Below are 19,347 nucleotides of genomic sequence, written 5' to 3'. Positions count from 1 at the left end.
ATCCAGGGTGGGGGGTGGGGGGTGCAGACTCCTGTCCAAAGGCCGAATCCCACCACCTACAACCAGGGAGCAAGAGCTTTTATAGACGGAGGGAGGGAGGGGGCTACATGCAGAAACAGCACCAACAGTCTGACAGGCATCTTGAAATTGGTCATCGGTGGTCTGACCAGTGTCATCTTAAGTACAATTAATCTTCAGTTCCAGGGTCGGTTTGTTCCCATTTTCTTGAGGCCAATTCTTGGAATTGTGGCAGCTTATGTCATGGCTACAGTCTGGTCATCATGTAGTTAACTTCTTCCAGCTGATGGGGGTTTCAGTCTCTATAAGACAGCTCACAGGATATGGCTCAGAATATTATCTATATTGCCCTTGAGGAGGAACTAAAGTCCTTGACTATGCTTAATGACTAAACTATTATTATTGGTCTCCTTTTTTTTTTAACATCTTTTTTGGAGTATAATTGCTTTACAATGGTGTGTTAGTTTCTGCTTTATAACAAAGTGAATCAGCTATACATATTATTGGTCTCCTTTGACTGTTTTCCTTTGTTTCTGCATTTTCTCACTTCTCTGATTAAACTTATTCTTTGGCTAAAGTTTTTTCACAGACAAAAGGCAGGCTGTGGACATGGGGTGGCGGGGGCGGGGGCGGGGGGAAGGACCATAGTGTCCTGCTTCGTTTCAATGAGGAAACCAGTAAGATATGAAAACTGGCTCTAAGAGCATTTGAGAAGCTGAGCATTTTTAGCAATGTTAAGATAAGAGTGCTGGGTTATAGACAAATCTGACTGTTGTCCAACAGGGACAGAAATTATCATTTGGGCGATTTTTTCCACAAGACAGAAATTATTTGCTTCTCTACCAGACAGAAATATCCAAATTAACATGTAACTTCACTAAGTCTGGGACCTTGAATAAATAGTAAATGGTGAATCAAATTACATTTCTCTAGGTAATCCTTGGGTGGCCTTCACCTCATATGACATTGAAAAAGGATGTGTGGCCATGACCCTTTTCAGTACTTCAGTGAAAGCCAGCCTGGGAGTAAGGTAATCACCTTTGTAACGGCTCTTCTGTCATCAGCTGACAGGTAAACTAATATAAGCCTCCTAGTGTTGCTGACAACGCCTCTCTCACATTCTCCTCCCGACTAGACCATATAATTCATTTTCACTTTCACTTTTTCCATGGTGAAAGAAGCTGTGAACCAGAGAGCTCAATGAAAAAGGTTAATCATTTTAATATTCTTGAACTTTCAAAAAATATTGCCAATAGCTTGAAAAAAATGTTTGTTTTTATGGAGGATGTAATGGAGGATGTTAATCACTAAACTATAAAGATTTTTAAGGTTTATAGCTTTGAATTTTCTCTAAAATCCAGTTAGCCTACTGATTTTAGAAAACACTATGATTTCATTACCATTTCCTGTCTCTTTATCCATACCTAAAGTTAAAACTTTAAATTCTTTTGTTAGAACAAACTGGTTGTATATTAATACACTATATATTTACATTTCATGCAAGTTATATCATTGAATATATTTCCAGTAGGTGGCATTGAATGCACTTCTATCTGTTAGGTGGTTTCCTGTGTGATAGATAAAATGTTTACAAATCTGATAGTTGTAAAGAGAAAAAAAATAGAATGAAAGGCAGGACAAACTCTGGCTATTATAAAATCCTTAAAGTAAGTGTCCTTTCTCTTTAATATTCAGATATTTTTCTGTGACAGTCCTTCTCAGATTTACATACCTAATAAGAGCTTCAAAAGTTCACCACCTTACTCCTTTGTAGTGGATACTCTTGATAAAACTTGGGATGGCAAGAGTAAGTTTTCACATTTTTTTGTTGCTTAGAAATGTTTACAATATGTATAGATTGGTTTTTAAATAACAATAAAGATATGAAAAAGGACCGTAACATGATTGGAACTTTTTTAGGTGTGTGTTTAGACAGGAGATGCAACCATTTAAGAAAAGGGGTACAGCCCACAGATATTTGTGTAACTGTTTTTTGATTAAAGTAAACTTGAAAGGTTTATGGTCTGCTGTGTAGATTTTCCTCTTCAGACAGTAAAGCCTTTTCTGAGCTGTGTAATTGGAGCTGGTGCACAAAAACACAATCCACCTGCATTATTATCATGTCAGTGATGGGAAGCATGAAATTATTATTGGTGATTTTATGCTCTGTGGGACTGAAACTACGATTGGATACGTAATTATTACACTGAGAACAGACCCTCCCAAACTCACTGCCTGCTGAATTTTCCTCTCTGTGAAATGGAGTACAGACCACTATGATACATTTGCCCCACGTTTTATTTTTTATTCATAAATTCAGTGAAATTGTTCATTCAGATTCACTCATGTTAGCTTATGAACCTGGGAAGTATCTTAAACTTGTAGATGTTTCTGTTCTTTTCCTTCTTCACATTCCCTGAGAATAGTTGGATATATTACATATCCCAGAATCAATTTGTGGAAAGTATCTTGAATACCTTCTTGGTGCTTAATTGATTTTATGTTCACCATCTCTCCTCCAAAAGGTTAAATGTTTGAAACAAGAAATTTCCTCTAACAGTTATTCAGTCCTTCGACACACATTTATTGAGCCCATACTCTGTGCTGATTTGGACTGGGTCCCAGGGATGCAGTGGAGACCCACACAGACCCAGTGCCCTGCCCTGCCCTGCAGATCTTACATAGTGATCTGCATACCGAGCGAGTGTGGCTCTGCTAAAAATCATCTCCCCTCATCCCATACATCCTGAGGACAAGTTAAAAATGTCATGTACTCAGATAAATGGATAAAGAAGATGTGGTACATAGAGACAATGGATGCAACTAGAGATGATCATACTTAGTGAAGTCAAAAAGAGAAAGACAAACACCATATGATATCACTTATATGTGGAATTTAAAATATGACACAAATGAACCTATCTATAAAACAGAAACAGAATCATGGCCATAGAGAACAGACTTGTGTTTGCCAAGGGGGAGAGGGTTGGGGGAGGGGTGGAGTGGGAGTTTGGGATTAGCAGATGCAAAGTATTATATATAGGATGGATAAACAACAAGGTCCTACTATACAGCACAGGGAACTATATTCAATATCGTATGATAAACCATAATGGAAAAGAATATAAAGAATGTATACATATGTATAACTGAATCACTTTGCTGTATAGCAGAAATTAACACAACATTCTGAATCAACTATGCTTCAATTTAAAAAAATGTCATGTACTAACTGAAGTATGTTCAAGGCTCAAATATGTCTATTACTGGGTTTCCCATATACCACTGTTCTGCTGTGTCAAAACATCAGTGCTCTTATTGACACAACAGAAACTCCTATGTCCTGAGGGGAACCAGAGGGCCCAGAAATTTAGAGTGATGGAAGAAAGGTCCATTCCAAGGGTAGCTGGTTCTCAATTGCCACGGTGGAATTATCTGGAGAGGTTTAGAAAACACTGAGGCTTGGGCTTCCCTGGTGGCGCAGTGGTTAAGAATCCGCCTGCCAATGCAGGGGACACAAGTTTGATCCCTGGTCCGGGAAGATCCGACATGCCTCAGAGCAACTAAGCCGGTGCGCCACAGCTACTGAGCCTGTGCTCTAGAGCCTGCGAGCCACAGCTACTGAAGCCCGCATGCCTTGAGCCCGTGCTCCTCAGCAAGAGAAGCCACCGCAATGAGAAGCTCATGAACTGCAACGAAGAGTAGCTCCCGCTCGCCGCAGCTAGAGAAAAGCCTAGCTGCAGCAACGAAGACCCAACGCAGCCAAAAATAAAATTAATTAACTAACTAAACAACAACAAAAAAAGAAAACACTGAGGCCTGCCCTCTGCCCTCCACCCCAGAGAGTCTGATTTATCAATCTAGGATGCCGTATGAGGACATATAATAGATTTCCACGTGATTCTAATGTACAGTCAAGGCTGAGAACCCCTACTCTAGGGGCGATTAGCTCCTGGCTGGTGGAACCAGCATATTCCAAACCACATCCTAACATTTGCCTCTCACATTGCCATCTTGTCTACAAAGAACCTTATGAAAGAACCTAGTTTATCCTTTCTCTCTGGCCTGTTGGTACCTGCTCTGATTTTTTTGGTAAAGATAAACATGTACCCTTTTAAGCCTATGTGACAAAATAAAGAATTTTGAAACCCTAATCTTACCTTTTGTAATTCACCTTGTTGTTCAGCAAGTTGTTAGCTGTGACTCAACATCCTTTATTAACCTGCATTTCTTAAAGACAGAGCCCACATGTGATGCCCTGTGACTGTTTATCTTGCTTACCTTTTGGATAAAAAGGAGCCCTGAACGTCCAGGACAGCAATTTGCACAAATACCAAAGAGCTTATCTTGTTATTCCTTTGTTCTAGGATTTCCTTGGAGACATGGGCGTTGACTGAAGCACTGGCCTCCAGAACCCATGCCAGCTCACAGGGGTCACAAGGCCAGGTAACACCTCCTCCATCATGCATGCCTGTTATGAAAACCTTTTCCTCTTAGTTGGCTGTCCTGGTGTTTGCCCCTCTTCCAAGGAGACTGTCAACAAGAATTAAGTCAATTGCATGTACCCCTGTCTCAGTGAGCCCCTTCCTCAGAGGCCCCCTCAGCTGAGTCAGGAACAGCATGTCAGTATTTAAGGAAGAGCCCATCCACCTAACCAAGCCAGAGTTTGGCCTGTTCAGAAGATAAACCACTCTCTCTGCGCCATTCCAGATCCTTCTTTTAAAGATAATGTTGCCTTGCCTATGTTGATGCGATGTTATAGGGCCCTTCCCGAGAGAGCATTGTGTACTCGGTCAGCTTTCACGTAGCCTCCTACTTGGGGAGAAATCAAATATATCAACCACTATTGTCTGCGAGAAAGAGCCTAGCACAAATGTCAAGCTTTGTGCTGGCTGCCGGGGTCACGGTCACTGTGCCTCAATGCGATACAGATTAACTAACAATAAGGCACTATGAGATAATAGATAACAAAAGCCATGTCAAGCAGGAATAGACCGGAGGAAGAAAATTATTTCTGTGGCTTTAGGAAGCAAATGTCAAATCACTAGTACTTAGGCATTTTAAAACATTGATCTTTATTACTTTTCTGAATATAAAAGTGTACTTCTTGTATCTGTTGTTAGGATGCTTTTAGCTATCAAATAAGACCCACCTAAGATGGGTTAAATAAATAAGTGAATGTATTTGTTCACATGAAGAGGTAGGTACATTTCAAGGTTGGTTCATAGATAGCAGCTTAACAATGCCAAGTAAGACCTGGATTCCTTCAGGCTCTGCACTCTGCTGGCCACAATTCAGCTTCATCCTAAATCTGGTTGCCCTGCGGGTCATAGTGTGACTTCCAATAGCAGGGGCCATATGCTTCCTCGTTTCTGTCCAGTCCACTGAGAGAAAAAGGTGTCCCATACCCCCTTCCAATAGTGAGGAAGAACTTCCCCAGAAGCTTCCAGAAAATCTCTCTCCTAGTTTTATTTCCTGCAATTGGGTCACATGCTCATTTCTGAACCAGTCATGGAGATTGAGATTACCCTAGTACCCACCAGTCATGCCCATTCAACTGAGAGTCAGCATCTTGTGTAGCACCTGGGCTGAGTGGGGAGAAGCATTGGCCTTCCATTAAGAAGGAGAAAGAGGAACAAATACAATACACATGAAATTCACTTTGGAGAGCCCTGACCAGTCACCTTAAGTAGATAAGCAAAAGAATAATAGAGAACTAGAAAGCTAACAGAGAAGATTAAATGGAATGATAAAAAAAAATACTTGATTGATTCAAAAGAGGGCAGGAAATAAGAAATATGGGAACAAATGGGGAACAAAGAATAGATGGTAGACTTAAATTCAACATTAAATGTACGAGGACTAAACATTCCGAGAGACTGGACTAAGGAAACCAAGCAAGAATCACCTATTACTATTTGAAAGAAACATACTTTAAGTATAAAGATGCAGATAGATTGAAAGTAAAAAGATAGGAAAAGACACCATCAAACATCAACCAAAAGAATGTTGGTGTGGCCACATTAATGTCGGCACAAGGAACTTCAGGGACCTAGGCTGGCCAAAACTTAAAGAACAGTGTAGAAAAATTAAATTACCAGATATCAAGACTCACTGTAAAACTATAACGATTGAGCCAGGTGTTGACAAAACAAATAAACCCATGGAACAGAAGAGAGAATCTAGAAACAGATGTGTACATATATATCACTGATTTACACAAAGCCACCACTGCAACTCAGTGGAGAAAATAGTATTTTTTTTTTCAACCAACAGTGCTGGGTCATTATATATCATTGTGAGAAAAAATTAAGTTTCAGCTTTCACATCTTACTACAAAATTAACTAGAGATGGATTATAGATCTAGTTAATTTTGGAGGAAAACGTAGGAGAATACCTTCATGATCTTTGAGTAGGGGAAGACTGTTCATCAGCCCTCCACGGTTTCTAACTTTTTAATCTTCTTCATTCTAATGATTTAAAATAGTAGCTTGTTTCCATTTTAATTTACAATTTTTTAATCACAAGCAAGGTTGGATACCTTTTCACAAGCTAAGCCACTGGTTTTTCTTTTAAGTGTTCACTTGTTCCACTTTTCTGTTAGGTTTTGTTTTTTTCCTATTAATTTTTAAAGTTCTGTATATACTAAGGAATACTTCTTAATTTTTAAAGACTTTATTTTTAGAGCAGTTTTAGGCTGACAGCAAAATTGAGCAAAACTACAGAGATTTCCCATATACCATTGTCCCCACACATGCACAGCCCCTCCCCTTGTCAACATCCCCACTGGAGTGGAACGTTTGTTACACTTGATGAACTTACATGGACCCATTATAATCACTCAAAGTCCATAGTTTACACTAGGGTACACTCTTGGTGTTGTACATTCTATGGGTTTGGACAAGTGTGTAATGACATATGTCCATCATTATGCTATCATACACAGTATTTTCACTGCCCTAAAAATCTTCTATGTTCCGCCTATTCATCCCTTCATCTCCCCTAACCCCTGGTAACCTAGCAAATGGAATTCTATTCCTTGAAAAATGAAGCTCTACTACTTGCAAATAATAAAGAAAAGAGCAACTGATACCAGAAGAAAAGATGAAATACTAAGCAACAATTTAAAAATTTTTATTTTTAAAATATTTGTTTGTTTGCTTATTTATCTGGGGACACAGATGCACAGCTTGCAGGATCTTAATTCTCCTACCAGGGATCGAACCTGCACCCCAGCAGTGAAAGTGCCAAGTCCTAACCACTGGACTGCCGGGGAATTTCCTAAAAAATAATTTTAGATGCATTTGGAGGCTGAAATTTTTAGAATGAAACCCTGTCTTATATTTAGTAATCAATAAAATTTTCCTCATGAGGTGGTCTGTAAAAAGTTCTTTTCTGAGATATCTGGCTTTCAAAGTTTGATGCTGTTCCTTAAAAATGCAGCTTTTAATCTCTAAAAATCTTGTATGCTGACTGGAAGTCATGGATAACTGGATTCACACTGAGATTTGTAACTCTAGAAGGTATCAACTACCATTCTTCTATGTTAAAAACAAATAGTCTCAGAACTTTTCCTTTCTCTCCTCTCCTTTTGTACATAAAGGTATGTACAAAGTAAGATGACTAGTTGATTCATCTTAAAACAAGGTGTTCCAGGAAGTTTATTCTGACAATCAGGTTGTCATTGTCTTTTGGCTTTATGCTGATTTTTCCAGAGCAGGCATAGTTTCTTTTCTTTTCTTAATAAATTTATTTATTTAATTTTGGCTGCACACGAGCTTTCTCTAGTTGTGGTGAGCAGGGGCTACTCTTTGTTGTGGTGTGCAGACTTCTAATTGCAGTAGCTTTTCTTGTTGTGGAGCTTGGGCTCTAAGTGCACAGGCTTCAGTAGTTGTGGCACGCAGGCTCGGTAGTTGTGGCTTGTGGACTCTAGAGCACAGGCTCAGTGGTTGTGGTGCACGGGCTTAGCTGCTCCACGGCATGTGGGACCTTCTTGGACCAAAGCTCGAACCTGTGTCCCCTGCACTGGCAGGCGGATTCTTAACCACTGTGCCACCAGGGACGTCCAGGCATAGTTTATTTTCTGTGTAGTTAAATTCACCGGTTCCCTGGTGCTCCTAAAACAATGTCTCAAATCACTTCCCTTCAAAGAAGCCAAAAAGCCCAGGTGCTCCCTTTCCTAGCTTCTCCTTTATCCAGCCTCCCTTGCAGCTAGAATGCAAGTATGTGATGAAGGTTTAACCAATCAGATGCTCCCACCCCAGATTTTTGAATTGGTGGCTACTGATGCAAAGCACTAAGAACAGTGGAGTCCATAGCAGTGACGGCAGTGACCACAGCAATATCCAGTTTCTGGGAACAGCACATACTATACAAAATGTCACAGCCATGTCCTCACTGGTAAGATGTTGGCTGTGGCCCCGCAGCTGCCTGGTCTCCCATGTTTCCTGCCTTCCTCCAGCCTGCTTCTCAAGGCTTCCTGGTACTTTTGTGAACCAACTGCTTTTCAGTCCATTCCTTTTCTGTTTAACTACAGTTGGTTTCTGATGCTAAAGTTTTTTGCCAGTTATAAGGAAACAAGGAGAAAATCCCTTTCCCACACTCTGTGTCCCTCTTTGCCATCTGAGCACTAAGAATCCTTCATGAAAACAGCTCCTTATATATAAACAGCTCATACAGCTCAATATCAAAACAAAAAAACAAAAACAACCCAAACAGCCCGATCCAAAAAAAAAAAGGCAGAAGACCTAAATAGACATTTCTCCAAAGAAGACATACAGATGGTCAATAGGCATATGGAAGGCACATTGCTAGTTATTAGAGAAATGCAAATCAAAACCACAATGAGGTATCACCTCACATCAGTTGGAATGGCCATCATCAAAAAGTCTACAAATGATAAATGCTGGAGAGGGTACCCTCCTACACTGTTGGTGGGAATGTAAACTGGTGCAGCCACTATGGAGAAAAGTGTGGAGGTTCCTTAAAAAACTAAAAATAGAGTTGCCATGTGACCCAGCAATCCAATTCCTTGGCATATATCCGGAAAAGATGAGAACTGTAACTCAAAAAGATACATGCACCCCAATGTTCATAGCAGCACTATTTACAATGGCTAAGACATGGAAGCAACCTAAATGTCCATTGACAGATGAATGGATAAAGAAGATGTGGTATATATACAGATACAATGGAATATTAGCCATACAAAAGAATGAAATAATGCCATTTTCAGCAACATGGATGGACCTAGAGATTCTAATACTAAGTGAAGTAAGTCAGAGAAAGATAAATATCATACAGTTTCACCTATATGTAGAATCTAAAAAATAATACAAATGAATCTATATACAGAACAAAAATAGACTCACAGACATAGAAAATAAACATATGGTTACTAGCAGGGGACGTGGGGAAGAGATAAATTAAAAGTTTGGGATTGGGCTTCCTGGTGGCGCAGTGGTTGAGAGTCCACCTGCCGATGCAGGGAACACGGGTTCATGCCCCAGTCTGGGAGGATCCCACATGCCGCGGAGCGGCTGGGCCCGTGAGCCATGACTGCTGAGCCTGCGTGTCCGGAGCCTGTGCTCCGCAACGGGAGAGGCCACAACAGTGAGGGGCCCGCGTACCGCAAAAGAAAAAAAAAAAAAAAGTTTGGCATTAACATATATACACTACTATATAAAAAATAGATGAACAACAAGGACCTACAGTATAGCACAGGGAAATATATTCAGTATCTTGTAATAACCTATAATGGAAAAGAATCTGAAAAAGAATATAGATAGATAAACTGAATCACTCTGCTGTACACCTGAAACTAAAAAAACATTGTAAATCGACTATACTTCAATTAAAACAAAAAAACCCAGCTCCTTTAGTCCTGGCTGTGTGTTTGCTCACCCTCCCCGCCCGCTTCTCTCATCTCTCCAGGCCTCAGGTATGATTTCAGGTTCCAGAGCACCAGCCAGCAGCAGAGACGTTCAGCTTGCTCTCTCTCCATCCCTCGCTGTCTCAACCTCCTCCAGGACAAGAGCCCCACCCTGTACAGCAGGGCTCCTATAAGTACCCTCCTGGAGCCACCGTTCCATTCATTCATCCATTTGCCCAGACAAGTCCGGCTGCCTGGCGAGCACACAATTGGGGCCTGGTTTAGAACCCCTCCATATTGAGAAACTGGATACTTTGGGAAATAAATTGTCCTTTTTCTAAAAAGATCCTTCTAGATTATCTTTAGCAGGACTAAATGATTCCTGTTGAACGTGACACCTGCTTCCTAAAGGCTTGTTCCCTCCATCTTACCTCCCTCTCTTCCACCAGCATTCACAGAGCACATTTTAATGAGACAAGATGGCAGAGCCTCAGCTCAGCCCTCCCTCAGAGAAGTCTCACTTCACTCCAGTATGCTGTGTAACCCAGAATAAGTTCCTGCGCATCAGAATAGTCAAGACTGTTCCTTCTCTTGTAGGTGACAGAAGTCTCTCCTCTTTCCACTGCAAAGGAAATGCCTTCAGATCAGAAGGCGTTTACTTTCTTCAAAAGTAAATAAAATGGGACTTCCCTGGTGGCACAGTGGTTAAGAATCCACCTGCCAGTGCAGGGGACACGGGTTCAAGCCCTGGTTCAGTAAGATCCCACATGCCTCAGAGCAACTAAGCCTGCGAGCCACAACTACTGAGCCCGCATGCCTAGAGCCCGTGCTCCACAACAAGAGAAGCCACTGCAATGAGAAGCTGGTGCACCACAACAAAGAGTAGTCCCCGCTCACCACAACTAGAGGAGCCCCGCGCGCAGCAACGAAGACCCAACACAGCCGTAAATAAATAAATAAAATGGCTCTGCAAAACAAGAATCATTCGGTCATGTCCCAGGAGCCACTCAGTGATACCTTCTCTGTGTTTCAGCCAATGGCTTCAAGGCACCTAAAGTAGCAGTAGGTGTTTCCCAGACTCTGGCTCCTAGGAAACTTTACCTGGAGGGTGGTTGCAGGTATATTCTGAGTAACCAAGCTGGTTGGGGTTAAATCCCACTTAGTCCCTCAGGGTCCCCAGGGACTAAACATTATGCACAAGAATGGCTCAGATACATCCACTGCCAGTCACTTGCAGTAACCAACTTTCCATAAATGTCAATACGCGGGCTTCCCTGATGGCTCAGGGGTTAAGAATCTGCCTGCCATTGCAGGGGACACGGGTTCAAGCCCTGGTCCAGGAAGATCCCACATGCCGCGGAGCAATTAAGCCCGTGTGCCACAACTACTGAGCCTGCGCTCTGCAGCCCACGAGCCAAAACTACTGAGCCTGCATGCCGCAACTACTGAAGCCAACTGCACCTAGAGCCCGTGCTCCGCAACAAGAGAAGCCACCACAGTGAGAAGCCCATGCACCGCAAAGAAGAGTAGCCCCCGCTCGCGACAACTAGAGGAAGCCTGTACACAGCATGAAGACCAAACACGGCCAAAAATAAAATAAATAAAATATAAATTTTTTTAAAAAGCCAATATGCTTATATTGACATATGAATATGACACACATATATAATAGTTTCATTATAAAGGTGTATTTTAATAAAGTTAACTATATACATAAACACACATAGTCTCAATTAAAATAAATATATAGGTTAAGTTTTTTGCCCTAAAAGTTATAAGCAGGCTAAATTATTTACAAAATAATAAAAACCAGCCATAATTTTCATCCTGCTGAAGATGACTTTCCATGATCATGACCTAAGCAGATTTTTCAGGCCACAGGACCCGGAGGTCTTTCTGCATCTCCAGGTGCCAGGGGCACACACACTTATAATCCTCTGTCAGAGACTTAGTCAGGACCTGGGAAGGATTATTCCAAATCAGGGCCATCAAGAGGAGAAGGAGAGGGGGATCCCCAAGTGACAAAGCCACAGAAGAGCTCAGGAAAGCCTCTGTCTTCACCTGCTTTGAGGAGGGCTGGCTCTATTCCCCACAGTGTCCCTAAGTCACAAGCTTCCCTACCGCTTCAAGGGCTCATTTTGGAAACTATCTTTGGCTGCCTAAAGCGAGGGGTTCATGCTCCAGCTCAGGTAGTCCCCACATACCTGCCACATAAACGTACACCTGGGAGAAAGTTGAGGCTGCTCTTGGGTGGGCTTCCCAGCAACCTGTGCACCAAACTCGTGTCCCCCCACTGAGTAGGACTTGAATGCCATTGCTAATGGCTTAATGGCCATCCCATAAGATAATAATTTGTCATCGTTTTTAAACTTTAAAATTGGCCAAATTCTTTACAGCACACAGACTTATATCCAATACTTTGATTTTGTTCCAAATTATTTTAAAAATCAAAAAGATTTTAAATTGAAAAGTTTTGTTTCGACTACCTCGGGCACTTGCCAAAACACTCTCCAAGTACTTTTTTCAGCGATTCTCATTATACATTTGCAGAAAGCTTTTAATAGTTACCAAAATGCATCTAGCCATTGCCTCATTGGATTCACTCAGGAGTCCCTAGGAGCTGGAAGGATTGGTGAGTGTATCCATTTGACAATCAAGGAAACCGACACCGAAAGAGGCATGAGACTTGCACAGCTAGCTAGTAAATAGTAAAGAAGCCAGACCTCCCAAGATTGTGCTCTGTACATGCTCATAATAGAAATACACAGAGGACTGTCCCTTGGCATTTTCCAGGCTGAAACGCTGAGGCACAAAAAACCCCCCCAAGAAACCCACTACCTATCTTATGAGGTCTGTTATTAACTTTTTTATTTAAAAGAGAAGAAGTTGACTGTGAATAATTTTCTATCTCTATTTTCCAAAAGCAAAGAGAGAGAAAATAAAGGAAGATGATCAGGACTAATGATGTACTGATGTAAGAGCCTTTTCTCTCAGCAGGTGAAAGGCAGGCAACAAGCACAGGTTCTGTGAGGCTGCACTGCCGGCTGTCACCTCCTCTGTGCAATAGTGACATTTCATCAACATTGTGTATTAATGCTGGGATTTAGTAAATCAAACTGTATTTTTTTAAAAAACAGAGTCATTAAGGAGCTAATATGAACATTTTATGTAAAACGAATAATTAGTCCTTAATATTTTTATGCAAATACACCCTATACACGATTCTAAAGTGCACTCGATTTTTTTCTTTTTAACCTCTAAAATCAGCACGCATCTGTGAAAGTAGGATGCAGTCAATGTGTCATACAATAATTGTCCACCAGGTGGCAGTCATGATGTAGTAATAGGAAATTTTCCATTGACGCATTCCAATAGGATGGAGAAATCCTCAGTCTCAAAAGCACCTTAGATTTGATGAAATACGTAATGGCTTCTTTGGAGCAAGATACAACTACAACAAGTGTTTATTTTATTTTATTTTTTGCGGTATGCGGGCCTTTCACTGTTGTAGCCTCGCCCGTTGCGGAGCACAGGCTCCGGACGCGCAGGCTCAGCGGCCATGGCTCACGGGCCTAGCCGCTCCGCGGCATGTGGGATCCTCCCGGACCGGGGCACGAACCCGTGTCCCCTGCATCGGCAGGCGGACTCTCAACCATTGCGCCACCAGAGAAGCCCAACAAGTGTTTATTTTAAATAATACTAGGACCTAGGTTATATTCTAATCCTAGTTTTAGAATTCACCAACAGAGTGAACCCATGAAACCCTAAGCACTCCAACTTCCACCCCAATAAAGGCATAACCCCAGGTTCTGTCGACCCACACCACAACCTCTCTGTGTGACCCCAGGTGTGCTATGCACCCTCTAGGACTTTTCAGTAATAAACCTTGTCTTTTCAAAGTTCTCTGATACAACCAGTTGTTGTTGAGGTACGATTTGCAACTATAATAGGAACCACAAGGGCAGGTCCAGCCACGACATTGGTTGGGGAATATCTGTGGGGGGCCTCACCACAAGTAGTACCTGCTGGGGTGAGTGCCCCCAGGCATTCCTCCCTGATAGCATCACTCTTCACAGGCTGAGACCAGACACAAAACAACTGTGTTCTCTTAAACAGCTCACACCACTATTTCATGACCTTTTACAGTTGGTGGCTTCCATAGAAAATTTCAAGTACATATTTTGCGCTAGGCAGATAATTATTTCCTTCTTCTCCACTCCAGCCTTCCATCAATCTGTCCTCACTATACATTTCATAAGCACACCAGTCAGTATGATTAAAATGTCCCTAAAAAGGCAGCCAATCTTCAAAGAAGCCAATAAGACATAACCCATTTCAGGAAAAGAAAGAAAAAAAAAGTTGGTTCAGAAACAACTAAAGTGTCAACGTGGTTTGAAAGAAACTAATCAGTAATACAGACATAAAGATGCTACGCTTGTGATTAGCCTGATTAACAAAATAATAAAGCCTGTTAGAAAAATATTAATAAAACATTCTGGTGATGAAAGCTTATCTCTGATGAGTTGGAAAAGCAAAGAAAAATAATCCCGAGCCATTTCCCAATTTAGAAAGATTTTGTTTATCCTTCTTTGCTGGAGTTGGAGCCAACCATTCTGATGGTTTGGATTAGCTCTTAATATTTCTAGCCATTTGAGTATTCACATCAACGGTGCATTTCTGGGAACAGGCTATATCACCACAGAGAGCAGGCTGTGGAACGAAGCTTCTCCACACCTAGGTCACAAGCCTCCTCTCTCCTTTCACCACTTGGACCAGTGGCCTTTAGTCGAAAATGGGCAAGGAGAAGTCAGTGACCCCAGGACATCAATGCACCCAGGCGGTCCACGTGGTGCCCATTGGTCCTCCTCCATCCCCAGGGTTTCCAAGAGCTCAGCTGCCCACTAAGTATCCAGGCTTGCAGCCAACTAACCCTCCCTGTTAGGCATCTTAGTCACTTGTTTTTTTAACTACATTATCGAAGTTGAGGCAGTGAAACCATGACAGAGGGAGAGGAGAAGTTAGTGTAAGTAAGAGGCTCGTACAATTCTTGAGACTTGCGAGAGATGAGTTCTTTTATCAGGATACCTATTTTAGGCTTGAATAGAATTGATGTGTTCATTTATTCATTCACTTTACAAATCCATTCTCTCTCCAAACGGCTATATATAAGATTCATGCCATGGCGGAAATAATTAGTTTTAGAATCAGAGGGACCTGGATTCAACTCCTGACTTAACATTTTTTCTGAGCCTGTTTCCTCACCTGTAAAGTTAAAATAATCATACCATCTTTGAGGGTTTTTCTAAGGATTTCAAATAATGTATATAACATTACTGGCACATAGTAAATAATAAATCAGAGCTATAGTTATTACTATTTTATTATTATTAACGTTGCTGCTGCTAAGCAATACAAACCCCCAGTTCAATCCTCCATATTTACCTGAGGATGATTCTTCTTCTTAGTCAACTTCTTCAGTCTGACAGAGAGAAATTCAGATTTCCACCAGCTTTTTGTTAACTCAGCTCAACCATGGCAGTTCTCAGCCTCTAACAAAGACTTCTTCCCTGGGCTTCCCTGGTGGCGCAGTGGTTGGGGGTCCGCCTGCCGATGCGGGGGACACGGGTTCATGCCCCGGTCCGGGGGGGTCCCGCTGCCGCGGAGCGTCTGGGCCCGTGAGCCATGGCCGCTGGGCCTGCACATCCGGAGCCTGTGCTCTGCAGCGGGAGAGGCCGCAGCAAGACTTCTTCCCTGACCAAACCTTAATCAGGCTCCTCCTGTTACTGAGCAAGGGCTCATTGCCCGACGCACGTAGAAGCCAATACCATGGTACCGGCTTTTGAGAAGAGAAAAAGCTTTATTGTGAGGTCAACTGACAAGGAGGCTGAAAGCCTAACTCAAATCCGCCTCTCTGATCCAGGGTTCGGGAGAAATTTAAGCGGTTCGGGAATTTCAAACTTGGAAGCTGATTGGCTAGTCTCAAATCAGTCCTCATAAGCTACTGGTGCTGCTGGAAGCCAGATTTTCTCTACTGAAGGACTTCTCACTTCACATAAAGGGCTCCGGTGGAAACATTTCTATTCTTTGGTCCTGGGGTCATCCTGGAGACCTGGCTTCCTGTCTTGCACATGTGCCATGCTGTGTCTAAAATAACTCGTCTGATTAGTCAATCAACCTATTTCAGGAGGCAAAGTCAGTTTAAGCCGGTCAATATTTTACATGCTGTTTCACTCTCAGCCCTCTTCTTAACTTGACCTTGGGCTGCTTCCTTTGACCTTGGCCTGCTGCCCTTGACCTTGGCCTGCTGGGCCCAGTCTTGGCACAATTCTTCCTAAGCCAATTTATTGAGAAGCCCCCACCCTTGATAGGTAATCACCGTGGCCTGCTTTAGCAAGAATCCCGTTCATCAAGAATCCCCCTGCACTTGATGTCTGATCAAGTTCCTCCTGGTGACTTCTGTCCACTGGCCCCCCTCACTCTGCTTGTTGGCCATAAATCTCCAGTTTGCCTTTGCTGTATTTGGAGTTGAGTTTAGTCTTCCCCTCTTGCAATGGGCTTGAAAAGAAGTCTCCCTACCATCCTAACAAGTGTTAGAATAATTTTTCTTTTACACCCCTCATCACTGCACGTCATTTCTGACTAGAGGGTGTCACTGCCCATTAAGACAGAAAATGGCACTTGGCCTCCTCTAGAGTCAGGACTAGTCACCAGGGGGCCCAGCTGATTCCTCTGGCATGGGGCCATCACTCATCCACATGCAATAGTGGACACTCATCTGCTGAAACAGAACCACAGAGCTGGTTCCACTCAGAGCCCTGGAGGAAGTGAGATGGCTCCACTCCAGGCTCAGGCCTCCCCAGTGTGTTGAACCCTAGACCCCCGGAGAACCACACTGTTGCTCTGCACAATTGCCTTTGCCTCCCCTTGAAGGCCTGCCCTTGCCCTCTCTCAGTTAATTTCTGATTCAAATTCACGCATCCTGTTTCTCCAGTCCCTCAGAGCCTTACTGAGCGACTCACTGACAATACTCTTAGGAGTGAACCGCTGATACTGACTCCAGGTTCTTCCTCTCAGAGCCACTCTTGCAGTGTATCCAGGGCCTTTGATGACTCAGAATTTAAGAGCTGGCAGAGGCCTCAGTGCTCAACAAGTCCTGTGTTTTCCTGATGATAGCATTGAGCTGAGGCCCTTGTTAAATACAAGTTACCAGGCATCTGCCCCTGGATATTCCAAATCTGGGCTGGGGCCCAGGAATGTGGCGGGGGCGGGGGGGGTTGTTTCGTTTTTGGTTTTTTTTTGCGGTACGCGGGGCTCTCACTGCTGTGGCCTCTCCCGTTGCGGAGCACAGGCTCCGGACGCGCAGGCTCAGCGGGCCCAGCCGCTCCGCGGCATGTGGGATCCTCCCGGACCGGGGCACGAACCCATGTCCCCTGCATGGGCAGGCGGACTCTCAACCACTGCGCCACCAGGGAAGCCCAGGAATGTGGGTTTTTAAGAAACACTCCGAGGGGTGCTCACCTTCAGGGAAGACTGGGAGACACTGAAATTCTACCATAACCCTGATTATTTTACAGAAGGGGAAGCTGAGGCCTGTATAGGTGTAAAGGCTCACCCAAGGCTGCCTGCTCCTCCTTGGCAGATCCAAGTCCAGGGTCAGGTTGCTGACTCCCGGTACAATGACTGTGCCCTTCAGTCTGTAGCCTTGGCTCAGGGAAGCAGGAGGCTCAGGCTGGGAGTTTGGACACCATGTTGGCCAGTGGGTGAGGAGTCCACTGCACCCATAAAGACCCCTCTCCTAATGCCCTGTGTCATGCCTGCAGTCGAGTCGGCCTCCCATTTAAAACAGGAAATGAGCAGGCCTGTGCGAATAATGACTGCTGCTCCCTGCCCTCTTTCTGTGGATCTGTTGCCTGTGCTAAGGGTCAGGAGAGCCAACTACAGTCTCTAGTGACCTTGAATTAGAGATACTTTATCCATCTAGGCCCCAGTTTCTTCATATATAAAATAAGGTAACTGAAATGAGATTAGGGTCTCAAAACTTTTCCCAAAAAGGAGAGTCCCCTGATGGGCTCAGGAGCTCAGTGTGGAGTTACAGTAAGAGTTGGGGCTGATGTTAGGGAAGAAGAAAGAGGAAGAAATGGAATCTGTGGGCAGCGCTCAGAGGTGAGCTGTCCTGGAGTGTAAGTTCCTCAAACCAGGTAATGAATGGACCCCTTCACATTCTTGGGAAATTATTGCAGACCCCCAACTATCGTTTTAATTTTTATTATAGTGTTATTTCCATATGTACAGCCATAAAAATGTATAAACTCCATGTTTATAGGTTACCATATCATTGCAGAACAAAAGTGAAATCAAATGCCACAAAGCTAATGAAATTCAAATCTGTGATATTAATTTAATGTGATAGGTAAGTGGATGATATTGTCTTGCAGAAACTAAATTGCCAATTTGCGGTTAATAGTAGAAAAATGTTAGCTCAGGTCTGCTCATATATTTGTTCTTTTTCTATATTGTGAGTTTGAAAATACAACTCCCAAGGACATCTGTTTGCACACAAAACAGAAGTATTAATGCATCCCAGCCTTTGTTTGTAATTCAGGAGGAGGAAACCTTCCACTTAACCAACACGCTGTAAGTGAGCAATGCAGATGTTACTTGATAACTCTGTAAAGTTTTCTCTTTGATTTGAAGATATTCGTCTGCATTCAATGGGCGACTAATCCAATTATTGTTGCCCTCCAGAACAGACCATTCTTCAAGACATACAGACTACTAAAATTATTGTTAATTGAATGGTTGAAAATTGATATTTTCAAAGACCGAGACCACAGTGCACATCTATTGAAAACATGAACACGGACGTTATGAGGTAAGTTCCTTTTTAGTCTGACATGCCTGTATTCTGTGTATCCTGAGATGATTCAATTCTCCCACATTTCTGTGTTCAGCCTGCTGCAAAAAGTCTCAGTGATAGAGTATACCAAGAAGGCAACTGGATTGCACTTGGTATAAACTCAAAGATAAACACAAATCAAAAGAGAAAAACAAGGATTCTGATGATACATGCCACTACTCAAGTGTGGTCATCCATATGATTCAGAATCTGCTTATAATAACTGTTACAGATGATCATCACCATGAAAACAAAAATTTAAATTTCTCATAGAGAATTTACAGATCCTTGAGAAACTGACGAACTCCGGGAAAGAAGAGTTGAGCGGGAAAAGTCAAACAGTTTGCCTTTGGGAGACTAAAGTCCAAGTCCAACTGTGTCACTAACTGACTCTGGAAGGTTGGGCAAGTGTTTACATCTTTAGGTATGTTTCCTCATCTATGAAACAGTCCTATAATCCCCCTTACGTCACAGGTCCACTATGACGGTGAATCAGACAGCTTACGTGCAGGTGCTTAAACAACCCTCATCCTGCTTACAAATGGAAAACAATCACAATGG

Source organism: Stenella coeruleoalba (assembly GCF_951394435.1).
Source record: "Stenella coeruleoalba genome assembly, chromosome: 3".
NCBI lineage: Eukaryota > Metazoa > Chordata > Mammalia > Artiodactyla > Delphinidae > Stenella > Stenella coeruleoalba.
This window is presented reverse-complemented; position numbering follows the sequence as displayed.